This window comes from Trichechus manatus, unplaced genomic scaffold (assembly GCF_000243295.1).
Source record: "Trichechus manatus latirostris isolate Lorelei unplaced genomic scaffold, TriManLat1.0 scaffold00001, whole genome shotgun sequence".
Taxonomy (NCBI): Eukaryota; Metazoa; Chordata; class Mammalia; order Sirenia; family Trichechidae; genus Trichechus; species Trichechus manatus.
In genome coordinates, this window is record NW_004443937.1 from 40,196,854 (window position 1) to 40,215,150 (window position 18,297).

An 18,297-nucleotide genomic window follows, 5' to 3' on the forward strand; every position below is an offset into this window, starting at 1 on the left:
ACCAGATAATCAGCTCTTGCATAATTAGCCACTTCCCTGAATATACTCAATAAAATTCTTAATTAACAGAGAAATGAGAGAGAGAGAGAGAGAGAGAGAGAGAGAGAAAAGGAGACAGGGAGAATGCAAGCAAGCCAATCCTGGGTCAAAAATAACTGGGGACTCCACTAAAATTCAACAGGCTTCTCTATGGCAAGACTCTGCAGTGCATTTAAATGCCAGTGTACGCTGTGAATCTCCAAGAAGGAGGACAGAGTTCCTCAAAACAGTCTGGCCGTGGACCCTTCTTTTCATGATATGTATCATGGAATTGGGCTTCCTGGAAAAATTCTGTCATGAAGGTTGCTCCACGAGGTGAAAGGTGGTAACTCAATGCACCTTCACGTCTCACTTTGTCTACATATTGGAATCATCCCAGGAGATTTAAAAAATTCTGATGCCTGGTCAGAACCCCCAGTGATTCTGATGTAATTGGTCTGGAGCGTGGCATAGGCATCACAATTTTTTCTTCAAACTCACCAGGTGATTCTAACAGGCAGCTAGATTAAGGACCACTGCTATACAGGCAAGGACTCTGTTTTCCAGAGTTCCTTAGAGTGCACAGAGCCTGGGGGTGCAGTGGTTAAGAGCTCAGCTGCTAACCAAAAGGTCGGCAGTTCGAATCCACCAGCCACTCCTTGGAAACCCTATGGGGCAGTTCTACTCTGTCCTACAGGGAGGCTGTGAGCCGGAATGGACTCCACGGCAATGGGTGTTTGCTTGTTTATTTTTAGGGTGCACAATACTACACAAGGTGAGAAAACCATTATTAGTCTGTATCATTTAATTTCTGCCCAACTAAATTAAGGGAGTGGTTTCAAGGATTAAAGAAGGACCTGGCCTGGAGTAGCAGGGTGTACTAAACCACTCCACACTCAGCAATATCATCCATTTCTACCATCATGGCAAGCCCAGATGACTTTAATCTCTTTGTATCCCTAGAATTTAGCACAATGTCCTACACTTGGTAGATATTCAGTAAGTGGCATGGTAAATGATGAAGAAATATGAACAAAGTCCTCTTTCAAAATGCAGGTCCTGGAAGAATCAAGCTTCGGTCCAACCCAAGCGCACACTCCTCTAGTCTGATAAGTCGATGAGATGAGCAAACGCAGGGAACGGGCAGTATGATCGGCTGTTACCAGGAACACAGCTCTCAGCCAATAAACACTTGACGTGTAAGTGAATGAATGAACGAATTTGGCATAAAAGGGCAGACGTAAGCATGTCAAAGCATGAGGTAATTGGGTGAAGACCAGAGGATGAAGGTCAGAACAGGAAGTGAAATTCAGAGAGGAGGTAGCTATTCGGCATACCGTGTTTCCTCCTCCACCAACAGCATATGCACACCCGTGCAAATCACTCTAAGAACCCCACTAAAATGTAAAGGCTCCTTTGGAAGTTTGCAGATCTCAGCTGCCTCTAATTCATCTGTCTTCCTAACCTATCATGGTCCAGTGCAGTCTCTCCAGCTCTGCCCAGGATGATGGGAGAAGGCAGTGTGCCCATAAGCCTCTTGCCTTCTCCTGCTCCTTCCCTTTGTTATCAACATGGTGCTGCGTGGCACTTCCACTTGCCCCTGTCCTGGGTATGTTTTGAGAGCGCTTCCCCTTGGAATACCTAGAGTAGACAGCACCAATTCTTTGTCCTGTCTTACAGATACAGGTACCCTTAGTGGGTACCCCTTCTTAAGATGATTCAGTCTGTCACTCAATGTTCTGTCATTTAATTCACAATGCTGTTTATCTTGGCTGCAAGGGAATGAATTATTGGCATATTCAGAAAGTCTCATATCACCTTTCTTCCTCTCCATTATCATAAAAGTTAAAATTATTTATTTATGAACCAAATAATTTATCTGTACATTTTAACAATGCACTTGCACTCATGGAAGTTTTTGTTTCAATTTTGGTAGAGATACAAAGTCAAATATCACTTTGGCACTAGTTGTTACAGTTTTCCTCAATAACTTATAATATATAGGGTTCCATTTTGGCCTCATACAATCAATACAAAAAGCAAAACGGACTCTCAGCAATCCTCTTGAGAAAATAACAAATAGGTATCTGTAGTAGTTCATCTGTGGGATGCACGGCCTTAATACAGGACTCCCAAAACTAAAGAGAGAGAAAGAGAGAGATAGAGAGAGGGAGAAAGAGTTGGGGTAAGGAAGGAGGGAAAGAGGGAGGAAGGGAAGGAGAGAGGGAGGGAGGGAGGAAGGAAGGAAATAAATCGTTAACCAAGAGCAATCAAGAAAGAGCCAAAACTGTCTCACACATTACTGTTGGGAATGTACAGAGTTTCAGGATTGCAACCTGGCGATATGCATCAAATGTTTACAGATTTAAAATGCGCATTCCTTGACTATTTCAAGGACTGTATCGTGAAGAAATAATAAAAGATGTACCCAAAGATATATAAGGATGCTCATGCGCATTGTTACTTCCCATAAAAAGAAATAGGGAGAAACTGAAAGTCCCAACTTAGGGGAATTGTTTAATATATTTTGTTATCTACAAAATGGATCACTATGCAGCCATAAAAAATGATGTTCTTGAAGAATTATAGTTTGTAGGAAAATGTACAAAAATATACATGACAGAAAGTTAAACGGAACAGCACATTTTCAATATGTTTATAATGCACATCTATATAGTGGCATATATTTTTTAACATTTTCATATTATACTACAGAAAAAGTGATCAATAAATATTTTGGGACTTGTAAATCATGTGTGTGTGTGTGTGTGTGTAAAAAGACAAAAACGATATACCACAAAATGATAATACTAGTTATGCTAGATAGGGGAATTACAGGAGGATGTTTATTTTCTTCCTTACACTCTTCTATGTTTTTTTTAATTGCCTAAATGCACGTTATTTTTTTAATCCAAAAATTGTATATTATTACTGATTTGTGGGCTTAAGAAACCCATTGCCATTCTCCCTGGAGTATTCTAGTCAATAGAACACTTCACTCGTTTCTTTCAAGATCCAGGGCTTTGGAACCAGAATCGTTTGGATTCGGTCCCTACTTTCCATCTCTATGACCTTGGGTAAGATCATTCACCCCTCTGGATGTTCTGTCCCTCTGGTATATAGTTGTTGGGAGAATTAAATGAGATGTCTTAAGTGTCAATCCAACAGTCCTTCCTCCCTCCTCTTCCTTTCTATAGAATCTGACTTTGTGATTTTGTTCAGGAATTGGCTGCCCATATCTCATACCTGAGGACAGGAGGCTTGAAGCTTGACTGGACTTGGACAATCATGGTAACTTCATTTCCCTTGCAAGGGATTGTTTTAGGGCTGTGAAGGTTAAGGTTGTGTGTCAGCTTGGCTGGGCCATGATTCTCAGTGGTTGGGCAGTCGTATGATGTTGTGATCACCTCCATGATGAGATTTGATATAATGTGATCACCTCCATGATGGGATCTGCATGAGTAGACAATCAGTTGGAAGGGAGTTTCCTTGGAGGTGTGGCCTGCATCCAGTATAGGTGGACTTTCTGGCAGGGCTCACAGGTTTTTGCTCGCTCTAGATCCTGCAGCTGGCTCCTGTTCATCTGACCTCAGGTTCTTGGGACTTGAGCTTACCTGCTGTCTTGCCTGCCAATCTTGGGATGAGTCAGTCTTCGCAGCCTGTGAGCAAGAACCCTGCTCTCTGACCTGCTGATCTTGGGTTCACCAGCCCCGGTGGCTACATGAATCAGGAGACACCTCTATCCTGATCCATAGACTTGGGACATTCCAGCCTCTACAACCGAGTGAGCCATTCCCTTGATATAAATCTCTCTATATAGTTATACACTTTCCTGGTTTTACTTCTCTAGAGAACCCAGCCTAAGACAAGGGTATATGATGAAATTCTGGACAATCAGCTGAGAGGAAGAATTATTGGAGGACTTCAGGGAAGTCTTCCTCACTGCTAAAAAGACAAGGGATACATGGAAGAGTGAGTCTTCTTCTCCATTTATGGCCTTCCGACACCAAGGATGTGATGTCCGGAAGCACGCTAGCTAACCTGGGAACCCAGAGGACATGCCTATTAAGAAGAGTAACACACACAAGAGGGCAGAAATTAAAAATAGAAAGAATCTTGGTTCTGGATGACGTTGCTGATTCTGGAAAGGCTCTGTTTTTAAATCTAAGTTTCAACACTTTTAAATCAGTTGAACTGGGATTTCTATTACTTCCATCTGAAAGTATTCTAAGCTGTACAGTAAGCAAAAGAGCCATGCCCAGGACAAAGAGCAGAGTTCAACAAATGGAAGTTTTACCTTCTTTCTGTCCTCCTCCAAAAATATATATAATTTGCAAAATATATAGTCTTTTATGGTTTGTACACGTAGTTTATAGGGAAAGTGGTAACAATGAAAAGAGTAAATAGACCTTCTCTTGCCTCCTATAAAATGCACACAGGATTCAATTTCTTTTATTATAATATAAAGTCCCCAAGAAACGTTGGACAAAGTTTTCCAAGGAAAGATATGTGCTACAATAAAACCAAAACCTACCGCCATCGAGTTGATTCTGACTCATAGCAACCCCATAGGGCTTCGAAGGCTGTAAATCTCTACGGAAGCGGACTGCCACATCTTTCTCCCACTGAGCCACCAATGGTTTCGAACCACCGACTTTTCGGTTAGCAGTACGTTGCTATAACCACTGTTACAATACCCGCTGCCGTCGAGTCGATTTTGACTCATAGCAACCCTATAGGACAGAGGAGAGCGCCAAGGAGTGCCTGGTGGATTCGAACTGCCGACCATTTGGTTAGCAGCCATAGCTCTTAACCACTATGCCACCAGTGTTTCCAACTGCTACAACAGATTACCAAAAATCCAAAAACCCATTGCAGTTGAGCTGATTCTGATTCATAGCGACCCTCTAGGGCAGAGCAGACCTGCCCTAGAGGGTGTTCAAAGCTATAATCTTTACAGAAGCAGACTGCCACATCTTTCTCCCATGGAGCAGCAGGTGGGTTCGAACCACCGACCTTTCAGCGAGCAGCCAAGTGCTTAACCACTGCACCACTAGGGCTCTTGCTACTGTTGATTATATCCTGCTAAAAGGGGACTGTACATCTTCTCAAAAAACCTTCACTAACAAAGACCTCCTCCCATCCCTCCCTCCTTGTAGGTCCTGGACAACTGGCCACAGGCCATGCTTTGGTAAGAGGCTCCCTAGATAGGTCAGGATGAATGCAGTTTCTCTACTAGATCAAAAGAAAGCATTTTCTATTTGAATATTCATGGACTGCATTAACAGTGAGTCGTAAGCAAGTAATGAGGACGGACAGGCTCCCTGGCCTATGAGGGCTCTGCAGTAATAAAGCATGCACTTTTCTAAAAATGACATTGATAAGAATCAGGTGACTGGGCAATTACTCTGTTCAGTTCCAGATCCTAGACTGAACAATGTCCTTTTTCTCATATCCATTTGCATCTGATCCTGATGAGAAAGAATAAACCAGTCCGAGATATTCTTGAAAAAAAGTTGCTTTCCAGTCAGTTCCAGTTCATGGTGACCCCATGTGTGTCAGAGCAGACCTGTTCTCCATAGGGTTGTCAAGTACTGATTTTTCAGAAGTCGATCACCAAGACTTTCTTCCAAGGCACCTCATGGTGGACTCAAACCAACAACCTTTCAGTTAGCAGCCAAGTGTGTTAACCATTTGCCCCACCCAGTGACTCTGAAATATGCTTACTTTCTATTTTAGTGGAAAACAAAGTATTCAGTGTGTAACACCCGGAACATCATCTGTGGTTTTGGTCCAATGTCCAAAAACTGTGTACAGCTGGGAACTCAAAACCCCCCTCCAACACTGCAAAGAATTCCGAGTGTTCAGGTCCTAGGAGGCTGGTTAGTGCGCCTCCTCTGTATGACCACTGCTCCTCATCCCAGAATGTGGCACTCAACAAGAAGGACTAAGAGTGTCCTGCTGGCCCTGTTCCTACGTGTCATCTTGCTGCACTCAGTCAATGGCACGACGGTAATGACTAGCAATTTAAATAACGGAGGCCAAAGCAGAGGCAGCAGTGAGGACACAATGCAGAAATTGCCACCGTTTATCAACATCACTGGCACCCAGCTCTTCATTACCTCGTTGAATACGGTCCAAGTAGTTAAAGTGATGCTGTAAATACTGACAAAAACAAAGCAGTTGTTTATTCTTGATTTGGCATTGGGTATTTATAACAAACACGTTGCCTTTCCCAGGCACGGGTGATCAGACCCGAGAATCTAATTGATATTAACCAACTTTCAGGTTCCACTAACTTTTTCTCACTGAATGTCAGTTTAATTTTTTTAAAGCATAAGTAGTGCGTGCCAAATGGAAACCAAGGGGAAGAACACACAAAACCCCTTAAGCCTTCAGTACTAAGTGAAAAACAACTAACCCATTTCTTTATCTTATAGAATCCTTTGGCGGTTTGCTGTAAACTCGCAAGAGGACACCACAGAGGTCTTCCGTTCCTGAAAGAGTGATTTTTGGAAATGAGACAGTTCTGGCTGTAACCTTGTGTGTGTTCAGAATGAGATCAGTAGGCAGAGAGGGGCTGCATGTACTAACTGTGCAGCGACCGTCTCACAGCAGAGACTGGATGTTGGTGACCCACAGGCCCAATGTGGCCCAGTGCTCGGTTGTGTCTGAACCACACAGCGATGTCCGACTTAGTGTTTTAACACCGTCTAGTTTTCAACATTTGTAAATTAAGAGATTTCACGTAAAATGCTGGAAGCTCTGACTCCATGGGTGCCACACACGCTAATACGCAGTGCCCGGAGTCGCGGCTGCTCCCTGTGGTGGGGAGAACGCACGCGGCAGTTTACCTCAATCCCACACCCCCTCCTGTGTCCCTGTCACTGAGGCCACAAGTCAATTGCCTCCCTTCTTCTTAATTGTAGGACAAATTGTAGGACAAATATTTCATGTCGGTGTGTCTTAACCACAAGTGGGAAAACCAAAGCTGGTGTAAGGGGACCAGGTTTCTCAAGCAACATGAAGTGGCTATAGAAGTAAAGAATTTCGGACCTAAGCTCCTGTGCTCTGTAACTGAATATCCCCAGCTGGCTCCCAAGGCCATTCGAGTGTGTGCCCTCCCGTGAAAAGCGTCAAGCGACTTCTATGGAAGGGAAAGCAGACATGTGGAAGAGTTAGTTCAGTCTCTCCCAGGCAGAGAAAAGGAAATGCAAGCTCTTCACTTGTAAGAAACACTAAGCAAACAGCAAGCACGGTATCAACGGCTAGGAAGGGCAACGCAGCTCCCAGTATTCTACCAAAAATGTCTTTTGCCCTTGGCTAAGCTCCTCTCAGGGAACAGGGTAGGCGCTAGAGGAAGCTGCCTCCGCTCTTTGAAGGCATCAGGACATCCTTGGTGTGAGCTGCTCCATCAGCCTCCTACCCTGTCCAGGAGCTTTGAACTCTCGCTGCTGGCCATCTGGTTTTATGATCTCTCACTACCTGCAAGGAAGGTGACAGGTACTGTAAGGCATGTTTGTTTTTAATAAAAGGAATTCACACACACACACTCAGAACACATTATTTCATGGCATCCACGTCCACAGGGAATTCCATTCAGAAACAGTTTTCTAGGAACCCAAAGAACTAAAAGTATTTGTTGTTGTTGTTAAGTGCCATCGAGTCAGTTCCGACTCATAGCAACCCTTTGTACAACAGAATTAAACACTGCCCAATCCTGCGCCATCCTCACAAATCATTGTTATGCTTGAGCCCATTGGTGTAGCCACTGTGTCAATCCATCTCGTTGAGGGTCTTCCTCTTTTTTCGCTGACCCTCTGTTTTACCAAGCATGATATCCTCCTCCGGGGATTGATCTCTCCTGATAACATATCCAAAGGATGTGAGCCATAGTCTTGCCATCATTGCTTCTAAGGAGCATTCTTGTTGTACTTCTTCAAGACAGATTTGTTTGTTCTTTTGGCAGTCCATGGTATATTCAATACTCTTTGCCAACACCACAATTCAAAGGCGTGAATTCTTCTTTGGTCTTCCTTATTCATTGTCCAGCTTTCACATGCATATGAGGCGATTGAAAACACCATGGCTTGGGTCAGGCGCACCTTAGTCTTCAGGGTGACATCTTTGCTTTTCAACACTTTAAAGAGGTTTTTTGCAGGAGATTTGCCCAGTGCAATGCATCTTTTGATTTCTTGACTGCTGCTTCCATGGGTGTTGATTGTGGAATCCAAGTAAAATGAAATCCTTGACAACTTCAATCTTTTCTTCTGTTTCACATAATGTTGCTTATTGGTCCAGTTGTGAGGATTTTTGTTTTCTTTACGTTGAGGTGTAATCCATACTGAAGGCTGTGGTCTTTGGTCTTCGTCAGTAAGTGCTTCAAGTTGTGTTCACTTTCAGCAAGCAAGGTTGTGTCATCTGCATATCACGCAGGTTGTTAATGCATCTTCTTAGAATCTTGATGCTCCGTTCTTCTTCATAAGAGTCCAGCTTCTCAGATTACTTGCTCAGCATACAGATTGAATAGATATGGTGAAATGATACAACCCTGACGCACACCTTTCCTGACTTTAAACCACGCAGTATCCCCTTGTTCTGTTCAAAGGACTGCCTCTTGATCTGTGTACAGGTTCCTCATGAGCACAATTAAGTGTTCTGGAATTCCTATTCTTCGCAATGTTAGCCATAATTTGTTATGATCCACACAGTCGAATGCCTTTGCATAGTCAACAAAATACAGGTAAACATCTTTCTGGTATTCTCTGCTTTAAGCCAGGATACATCAGACATCAGCAATGATATCTCTGGTTCCACATCCTCTTCTGAAACCCGCTTGAATTTCCAGCAGTTCCCTGTCAATATACTGCAGCCGCTTTTGAATGATCTTCAGCAAAATTTTACTTGCATGTGATATTAATGACATGGTTGCAATAGTGAAGGATTCTACGGGGAAAATATTGATAATGTTCGATAATTTCCGCATTCAGTTGGATTACCTTTCTTGAAAATAGGCATAAATATGGAGCTCTTCCACCTTGAGAATGTCGAGTGTGTTCTTCCCTTTTGGTTTTCTATCTCCAGCTATTTACACATGTCATTATAATACTTTGTCTTCTCGAGCTGACCTTTGAAATCTTCTGTTCAGTTCTTTTACTTCATCATTTCTTCCTTTGCTTTAGCTACTCGACCTTCAAGAGCAAGTTTCAGAGTCTCTTCTGACATCCATTTTGGTCTTTTCTTTCCTTCCTGTCTTTTTAATGACCTCTTGCTTTCTTCATGTATGATGTCCTTGATGTCGTCCCACAACTCGTCCGGTTTTCGGTCATTAGTATTCAATGCATCAAAACTATTCTTGAGATGGTCTCTAAATTCAGGTGGGATATACTCAAGGTTGTACTCCAGTTCTTGTGGACTTGTTCTAATTTTCTTCAGTTTCAACTTGAACTTGAATATGAGCAATTGATGGCCTGTTCTGCAGTCAGCCCCTGGCCTTGTTCTGACTGATGATATTCAGCTTTTCCTTTGTCTCTTTCCACAGATGTAGTCAATTAGATTCCTGTGTATTCCATCTGGCGAGGTCCATGTGTATAGTCACTGTTTATGTTGGTGAAAAAAGGTATTTGCAGTGAAGAAGTCATTGGTCTTGCAAAATTCTATCACGTGATCTCTGGCATCGTTTCTATCACCAAGGCGGTACTTTGCAACTGCCAATCCTTCTTCCTTGTTCCAACTTTCGCATTCCAATCACCAGTAATTATCAATGCGTCCTAATTGCATGTTCAATCAATTTCAAACTGCAGAAGTTGGTAAAAATTTTCAATTTCTTCGTCTTTGGCCTTTGTGGTTGGTGTGTAAATTTGAGTAATAGTGGTATTAACTGGTCTTCCTAGTAGGCGTACGGACATTATCCTATCACCGACAGTGTTGTACTTCAGGATAGATTTTCAAATGTTCTTTTTGACGATGAATGCAATGCCATTCCTCTTCAAGTTGTCAATCCCGGCATATTGGACCATATGATTGTTCCATTCAAAATGGCCAGTAGCAGTCCATTTCAGCTCACTAATGCCTAGGATATCTATGTTTATGCATTGCATTTCATTTTTGACGATTTCCAATTTTCCTAGATTCATACTTCGCACATTCCACATTCATATTATTAATGGATGTTTGCGGCTATTTCTTCTCATTTTGAGTCATGCCACACTAGCAACAGATGAAGGTCCCGAGAGCTTGACTCCATCCACATCATTAAGGTCGACTCTATTTTGAGGAGGCAGCTCTTCCCCAGTAGTCTTTTGAGTGCTTTCCAACCTGAGGGGCTCATCTTCCGGCACTATATCAGACAATGTTCGGCTGCTATTCATTAGGTTTTCACCGGCTAATTCTTTTCAGAAGTAGACTGCCGGGCCCTTCTTACTAGCCTGTCTTTAGTCTGAAAGCTCAGCTGAAACCTGTCCACCATGGGTGACCCTGCTGGTATCTAAATACCGGTGGCATAGCTTCCAGCATCACAGCAGTACATAAGCCCCGACAGTACGACAAACTGACAGACATGTGGCGGGAACAAGAAGAGGAGAATTAACATTTCTTGAATGTTGTTCATAGATCATTTTCATATCTTTCGGGAAACTATCATCTTCCCCATTTTCAGATGAGAAAAAAGGTTTTTGTAGAGAAGGTAACTGACTTGTCCCAAGTCACACAGCTAGTAAATGGCAGAACATGGATTAAATCCCAAGTCTGTATAATTCCGCAGTTTATAGTCTTTCTTGTACACCATGCTAGATGGTCTAGTAGTGACCTGCATTCAACATCATGGAACTTCATAACTAGTAAAGCATTTGAATAGTGGTGGCATAGCTTCCAACATCACAGCAACATGCATGCCCCCACAGTGCAACAAACTAACAGACATGTGGTGGGTCTCTGGACCCAACAAATCTGAAATGATGAAATGCTAGGATGACCACTTCATAGAATCACGCTAAAAAAGACTAAACCCTTCAGAGAATCAGAAACGGTGAGGAGGATACAGTCTTATTCACTAAATCCCATACTGAAGAACCCAAGGAAAACTTTTCAATGTAAGTGAGGGAAGTTAACAAGAGTTAGGTAAGGAATGAGTATATATTAATTTCCTACTATGTACTAAGTAGGCCTGGTGGTGCAGTGGTGAAAGTGCTGAACTGCTAACCAAAAGGTTGGCAGTTCGAAATTGCCCGCAGCTCCACAGGAGAAAGATGTAACAATCTGCTTCCGTAGAGATCTACAGCCTCGGAAGCCCTATGGGGTCGCTATAGGTCGAAATCGACTTGACAGGAGTGGGTTTGGTTTGGGATATGTACCAAGCACTGTATATGTGTTTTGGCACATTTTGGTAAAAAATAATACTTTATATTTTTTGTTCACGTGTTCATTAAATAAGTATTCTTTCACTGCCTCCTATGTGCCAAGCATCTCTAGGGATATAGAAATGTAAAGACACGGTGTTCCTATGCTCAAGCTTTAAGTCTAATAGGAAAACAGACACTCTGAGGAAAATAATAATGATTATAAAAATGACAGCAATGATATAAAGAGTTAGTAGTTGCTGTCATGTATTGAGTGCTTACTATGTAACGGTGTCTAACAGAGTTCCTGGGTGGTGCAAATGGTTAATGCATTCAGCTACAACCTAAAGGTTGGAAGTTCAAGTCTACCCGGAGGCACCTTGGAAGAAAAGCCTGGGTGATCTACTTCCAAAAAACCAGCCATTGAAAACCCTATGGAGAGCAGTTATACTCTGACACACATGGGGTCACCATGAGTCAAAGCTGACTCAATGGCACTGGTTATTTTTACTATCTGACAGGCATTGTGCTAAGCACTGTGTATTACTTTTCATTCAGTCCTCCATAACTGCCCTATGACCAAGATACTAATATCACCTTCATTTTACAAAGGAGGAAAGGGAGCCATAAAGAGCCTAAATAGCTCACCTCGAGTGATACAGCCAACAAGCGAAAAAGATCTGATATCTAAACACAGCTTGTTGTCTACACTGGACCAACACATAATCTGCTGTATCAACCAAAACTGGCTATAGTGGAGGCGTGGCAAGGAGAAAGAAAGGAGGGTAGACAGCCTAAGTGCTTTATAATTCAAAAGCACTTTTCCTTATATAGATAATAAGCTTCCCGAACTCATTAGCTCCAAGAGATGGTACTGATAGAAAATATAAAAAGCTTTCAAAAGGGCTTCGGCCAAGGTGTGACGGGCAGGGCTATAAATAGCTGGTAAGAGACCTGGATGGACCAAGCCTTTTAGATCCATGGGCAAAAAGAAAAGCGAGGTCCTCCCATGATATGGCTCTTTGGAGCTCTTCTGAGACCAGGATGGACCACAAATAATTCAGCTTGTCAATTTCTATGCTTCTAAGGACCCACAGGCTACAAAACTTTCGCTCCACTTTTACACCTAAAGAAACAGCTGTTGAAAATAATATAATACATGAAAGACTGATGACTTATCAAGTGTTTAACACGTGCCTGGCACAGCACTAGATATCTTGCGTATATTGTTTCTAATCTTCACAACACCTTATAGAATAGAACACTGGGTTCAGAGAATTGAAGTTCTTTATCCAGGCCATGCAGCGAATAAATGGTAGGGGCATGATTTGAACCCAAAACAACGTGACCCCAAAGCCAGTACTCTCTTCTTTACATCGAAGTACAAAGTATCAGGCCAAATCTCTCTGCAAACAGTCACCATGCTTCTTTTAATTCTTTATTCATTCATTCAAAACCAATTTATTGTACACGTACAGAGAGCATAGCATCTACCCTCATACAAGCAAATCAAGGAGACAGATGTATAAAATACTTAGCCACTCTTAAAGGTGGGATAAATAAGGGTAAATGTGTTATTGTTCAAAGAAACTCCCTAACAGCAGGTGCTCTGGTTTGGTGATCTCTGTCACCTGACTGGCAATAGCCTGAAAGCAGTAAGTATTCATTTAATGGAAGAATAAATAAACATAACCACACTTACAGAAGTACAAACTTAAGGCGGGACTGATTTTGACTGGGGTAAATCAAAAAGTCTCCCAGAAAGGCGGCATTGAATTGGACCTGGGAGAACGTATGAGGTATGGACAAACGAGAAATGAGGTGACTGGAGCTGGAGGTCGATGACACAGGGAGAAGACAGGTCCACAAACAGTGAAGTCCACGAAACATCTGAGTAATGACATTCAGGCCTGCCGAGAGCCCAGGAAAGGGAAGGAGTGGGAATGAAAACTAAGGTCAAAAAAACAATATGGCGCCATTTTGCACAGAGCTTTAAAGTCCAGGATAATGAACACGGGCAACCAACCCAGATGGAATGCAGAGAATGGGTGCTTTTGGCAACCGTGGGAAGGATAGCTTCCTCACTCAAATCCCTCCGTGGCTGCCAAGCCCTTAGAAGAAACTTAAGCATTTAACCTGGTTTGCAAGGTGCTGCTTAATCCTCCAGTCTCATCACTCACCACTGCCCCCTCCCAAACTCTACAGAGAGCCTAGCTCTTTCACCCCCTGGCCTTCGCATGGACTGTTCCCTTTGCCTGGAAGACTGTCCATCAGTCCTCACCTCCCTTCAGTGGGCTAACTCCTACCACTCAGCTCAGAAGCCTCAATTCAGAGGATACTGATCCCTGGGATGCCTTCCCCAAGGCCCCTACATCTGGGTTCCTTATATCCTATCCTTCCTCCTATCCACCTCACAATGCATGTTAATTATGGATTTTTTTTTTTTAATCTCTCTCCCCCATTACTGCCCTCTGCGAGGGTAGGCACTATCTCTGCTAGATTCCCAGCACCTTGCCAACAGCCTGACACATAGCAGGTACCCAGTAAATATCATGGAAGTAATTGGTACGTTAGTGAATTGAATGATTGATGGATTCATTGATTATTGTTGAGAAAATAGAGTCAAGGAGAGTCACAGGAGGCTGCTGCCATAGGCCAGGGGAAAACATCTCCTCTTTATAAAGCCCAGAAGCATTTATTAAAGTAGGCTCTTTGCTAAGAGCAGAGTGTGGAAAAACTAGTTGGTCTGGGCAAACAGTAAGCCAGAGAAAAGCAGAGCCAGCGGGCAGTTGCTGGGGAGACCACAATTCCACGGGACTGTGAGCCATTAGCATGCAACACCGGGTAATCTGATTTTCATGACAGACAGATTTATTATGACTTCTAAATATATAAATCCCAGGTTATGCTTTACAGCTAACCTAACAACTTGATATATGTGTCTGACATCCCATCTTAAAATCAGATTCCAGCTTCTAATTAATTTTTATTCACCCATCGCTATAACAAGAGAGGCAGAAAATCTCAGTGGGATAAACAATAGACAGGGTATTAGTTGTTCATACTTTGTGGGGCATTTTCCAACAAAACAATGAGATTCCTTTTTCTTAGCTACAAAAAAAGGGGCAATACTCAATTCTCCCCACGGTTTCTATGAGGGATGAGTGGGGAACATGATGCAGAAACCCGACGGTTGTTATTTCCGTTAAATAACACGGCCCCCTCTTCTCTGCCGCCCCCTCCCCATTAGAGTGACCTCATGGTCTGGTTCTAGTTGGTTTACACCATATTTCTCTAAAACTGATCATTGCTGGGTGTCACCCTACATTACTCCACTTTCACCCATAATAATCATTTTTATCAGACAACACTTGAAGCTGAGTTGCAAATTCCACAAACGCCTGACTTTAAACCACTAATGATGTTAGTAAAAGCTGAAAATGCCATCAACAGCTTTATATGTAATCTCAACACCGATTCATAACTCACTCCCATCCAGATGCTTTCTTAACAGTGCAAAGTGGTGCAACAGGAGCTGGGCAAGTTCTGTAATCTGCTGATTTCTTCAAAGTGAACCTTCTACAGTAAGTCTGCCTTTTTTATATATAAGCCACGGTGGCATAAGAGTTAAATGCTCGGCTGTTAACTGAAAGGTCAGTGGTTCGAACCCCCCACCCCCATAGGCTCCACAGGAGAAAGGCCTGGCGATCAGCTCCCATAAAGACTACAGCCTAGAAAACCCTCTCCCATGGGGTCGCTGTGAGTTGACATCAACGGGACAGCACCCAACAACAACAACATAAAAATATATGCATGCAATTTTTAAAACGGTTTCTGCCATCTCCTCTCCTCCAAATAAGAAACTCAATGTGGCCGCCACAGACTAGGTTAGAAATAAAAAGCAGGTCACCAAAGGTTATTAGTGGTTACCAGGGGCAGGCAAAGGGGAGGAGGAAGGAGGGCTCATTGCTTAGTCCACACTGAGCTTCTGTTAAGGGTGATGGAAAAATCTGGAAACAGACAGTGGTTATAGTTGAACAACATAGTGACATAACTAACGTCACTAAATTGTACATGTCAAAAATGCTGATATGAAAAATGCTGTGTTACACATATATTTACCACAATTAAAAAAAAATTTTTTCTAATTTTTAAATTCTGAGTTCTTACTATGTGCCAAACACCGTTCTCTATATTGTAAACTCATTAAATCCTCACAACAGCTCTGTAAGGTGTCACAATGTTCTCCACATGACATATGAGGAAACTTAAGGCACACCAAGGTTAAGTTGCCTTTGGTTACAAAACTCAGTGAGTGGTAGAGCTGAAATATCAACCGAAGCTGACAGATTCCACCATCTTGATCTTCACCAATACACCATGTTGCCTCAGAGAGATTTAAGAGAGACCTTACTAAACGTACAATATTATAAACAGCCAGTTGTGTTTGCCAACATGATAAACCCAAACTACACAATCAACCTAACCTTGAGAACGCTATAGGGTTTCTGGATTTTTGCAAACAGATTTAAATAAACTTGAATACCAGCCCCATTCTCGTCACGGTATGCGATCTGGACCAGCAGGAGGAATACACTCAGCAAAGGATTTTGCCTGATGGACATCCTGAATCACAAAAGCTGCCGTAATTTTGTTCACGATAAATAATGAAAATAGGGAAATACAAAAAAAATCTGAAAAACTTCTCTTTCCTTTTTTGTTATAAGTATGTGGTTTCTAAATCTCTAGTGAGTGCCTACCTAATTTATTTGCTAGTGTGAAAGATACATTTTTCTAAACACACACAAACATATATAAGCACACTCACACACCAGGATTACCCTGTGGTTAATTTGTCTTCAGCGGAGCTCTGAAGACGTTTAAAAAAAAAAAAAAATGTGGATTCACAAGATGGCAAAAAGAAGTTCATTCCCTTGTCGTCAGGATGTATAATATTCTATTTACATAAACAAACGAGTATATTCTCCCTCACAAAATCTCTTAAAATCACTTTCAAAACATGTATGCTATACTAAATTTACAATTTAAAGTTTTTGTCTCAAAAAGAGGTTTTATTTGCAAAGATGAAGGTTTTGTTTGTGTCCTATATATCAGTAAATACAAAAACCATTTGAAATAATTTTTAATTAAAATTGTCATAAAAATCTTAATGTATTTTCTTTATTTCTTAAATGAATGCACACTGGAGTGTAAATCAAACATTTAAGAGAACACACAGAGCATTCATATCATGACTAATCCATATGGCTGATTTGTAAGGGCCTTTTAATAAAACCATATTTTGACTCCAGCGCTATTTATTTAGTGCTTTCTCAAAACATTTAATTACAAAATAAGATCTATGACGTTCAGATGAAAGCATACACAATATAATCAAATCCTTAGCATGAAGCCATGCAATCTGTCATTCTGAGGTCCATTTTCTGGACCCACTCTAATTTAAAATACTGTCTCCAGGAAAGCCACATCTGCCCTTCCTCCCCTTTGCCCTCAGAATTATTAGAGCATAATGCAATTCTTTTCCAAGCCTTAGGAAAATATTCTTGGAATCCATGGGCAAAATGCAGAGATGAAATGGAACTGGGGGAAAAAAAACTCAAGTTTTTAAAAAATGGAAAATCAATTACTGTTTTTAATAAGTAGTAATAGCTTTTGGACTAAGAAAAGAAAAACTACCCAGAGACAAAATAGCTGTTCGATATTGCAGTGTACTAATGAGTACATCTACATACAATTTTCTGAAATTAATGTCCAAGGCTAACTGCAAGTAGAATTTAGTATCAATAAGAGTTTACAAAATCCATTCATTTTTCCTCTAATCATATTGAATATTTAAGGTGCTTGATTAGACTGAATTATTTTTCTCCTGGAGCCAACAAAGAGCCCTGAAGGCTTTGAACGTGATGGATTAGAGGGGCATTTCAAACCGATGGGGAAACATCCCGGTTCTCACAACTGGAAGAAAAGCATGAGAAACTTTGTTTTAATTCACAGGCGTGCAGCTGAATGAAATCCACAGAGAACACGGAGAAGGCCAACCTTGTCAAAGGACCACTGCAAGAGGAAAAAGCAGCGACCCCAACTGAGTAAGACCTTGCTGGCCCCAGTTCACAGGCCTGCCTCTTCACTCAACGCGGCCTGCAGAGAAATATCTGACAGATCCATCACCCCGTAAAAGAGTGCAAACCCTAGCAAATCTCCTTGTACTCCGAACTGAGAGATGGAAAGGGAAATATAGCTAATTTGTAGTAACCCTGCTTCCTTGTTTAGACTGCACACAGCAGAATAAAATAGGGAAGCTCTGTCTCCAGGGCTCCACTTCCAACTGTGCCCACGAGTTGGAAAAAACAAGAAGGGACATGTTAACTACTCTCACCAACCTGCCCATCCTGCTGCCATTCTTCCAAATAATTCAAGGCAAGGTGTGAGATGGTCTCTGAAATTCCTTAAGAATAAGATACATTCCTGACTGGTGAAGTAGATACAGGTGAATTCCTGGCTGAAAGCAGAATGAGGCACAAAATGCTCTCTCGAAGTGCCCAGTACTTGGTGCATTATGTCCTACTGTCTGCTAAAAGCATCATCTTACCCATAATTAAGTCTTCAAATTCTAGTTTGACAGTCCACATAAAATTCAATTTGGTCCGTGTGGTGCACCATCCATCCAGGTGTTGAAAACTGGTAGTCATCCTTACATATGACCTCACTGTATTGCCCGTATTGAATCCATCACCAAGTCATTCACGTCCACACTGCCTCCTAACTACCTCTCAAATCCATTCACTTCTATTCCCACGGCTACCCTGAATCCAACCACCATCATTTCTTCTCACCTGGATATCGCAGAAACTTCCTAAATCCATCTCTCATCATCTCACCCGGATATCGCAGAAACTTCCTAAATCCATCTCTCATCATCTCA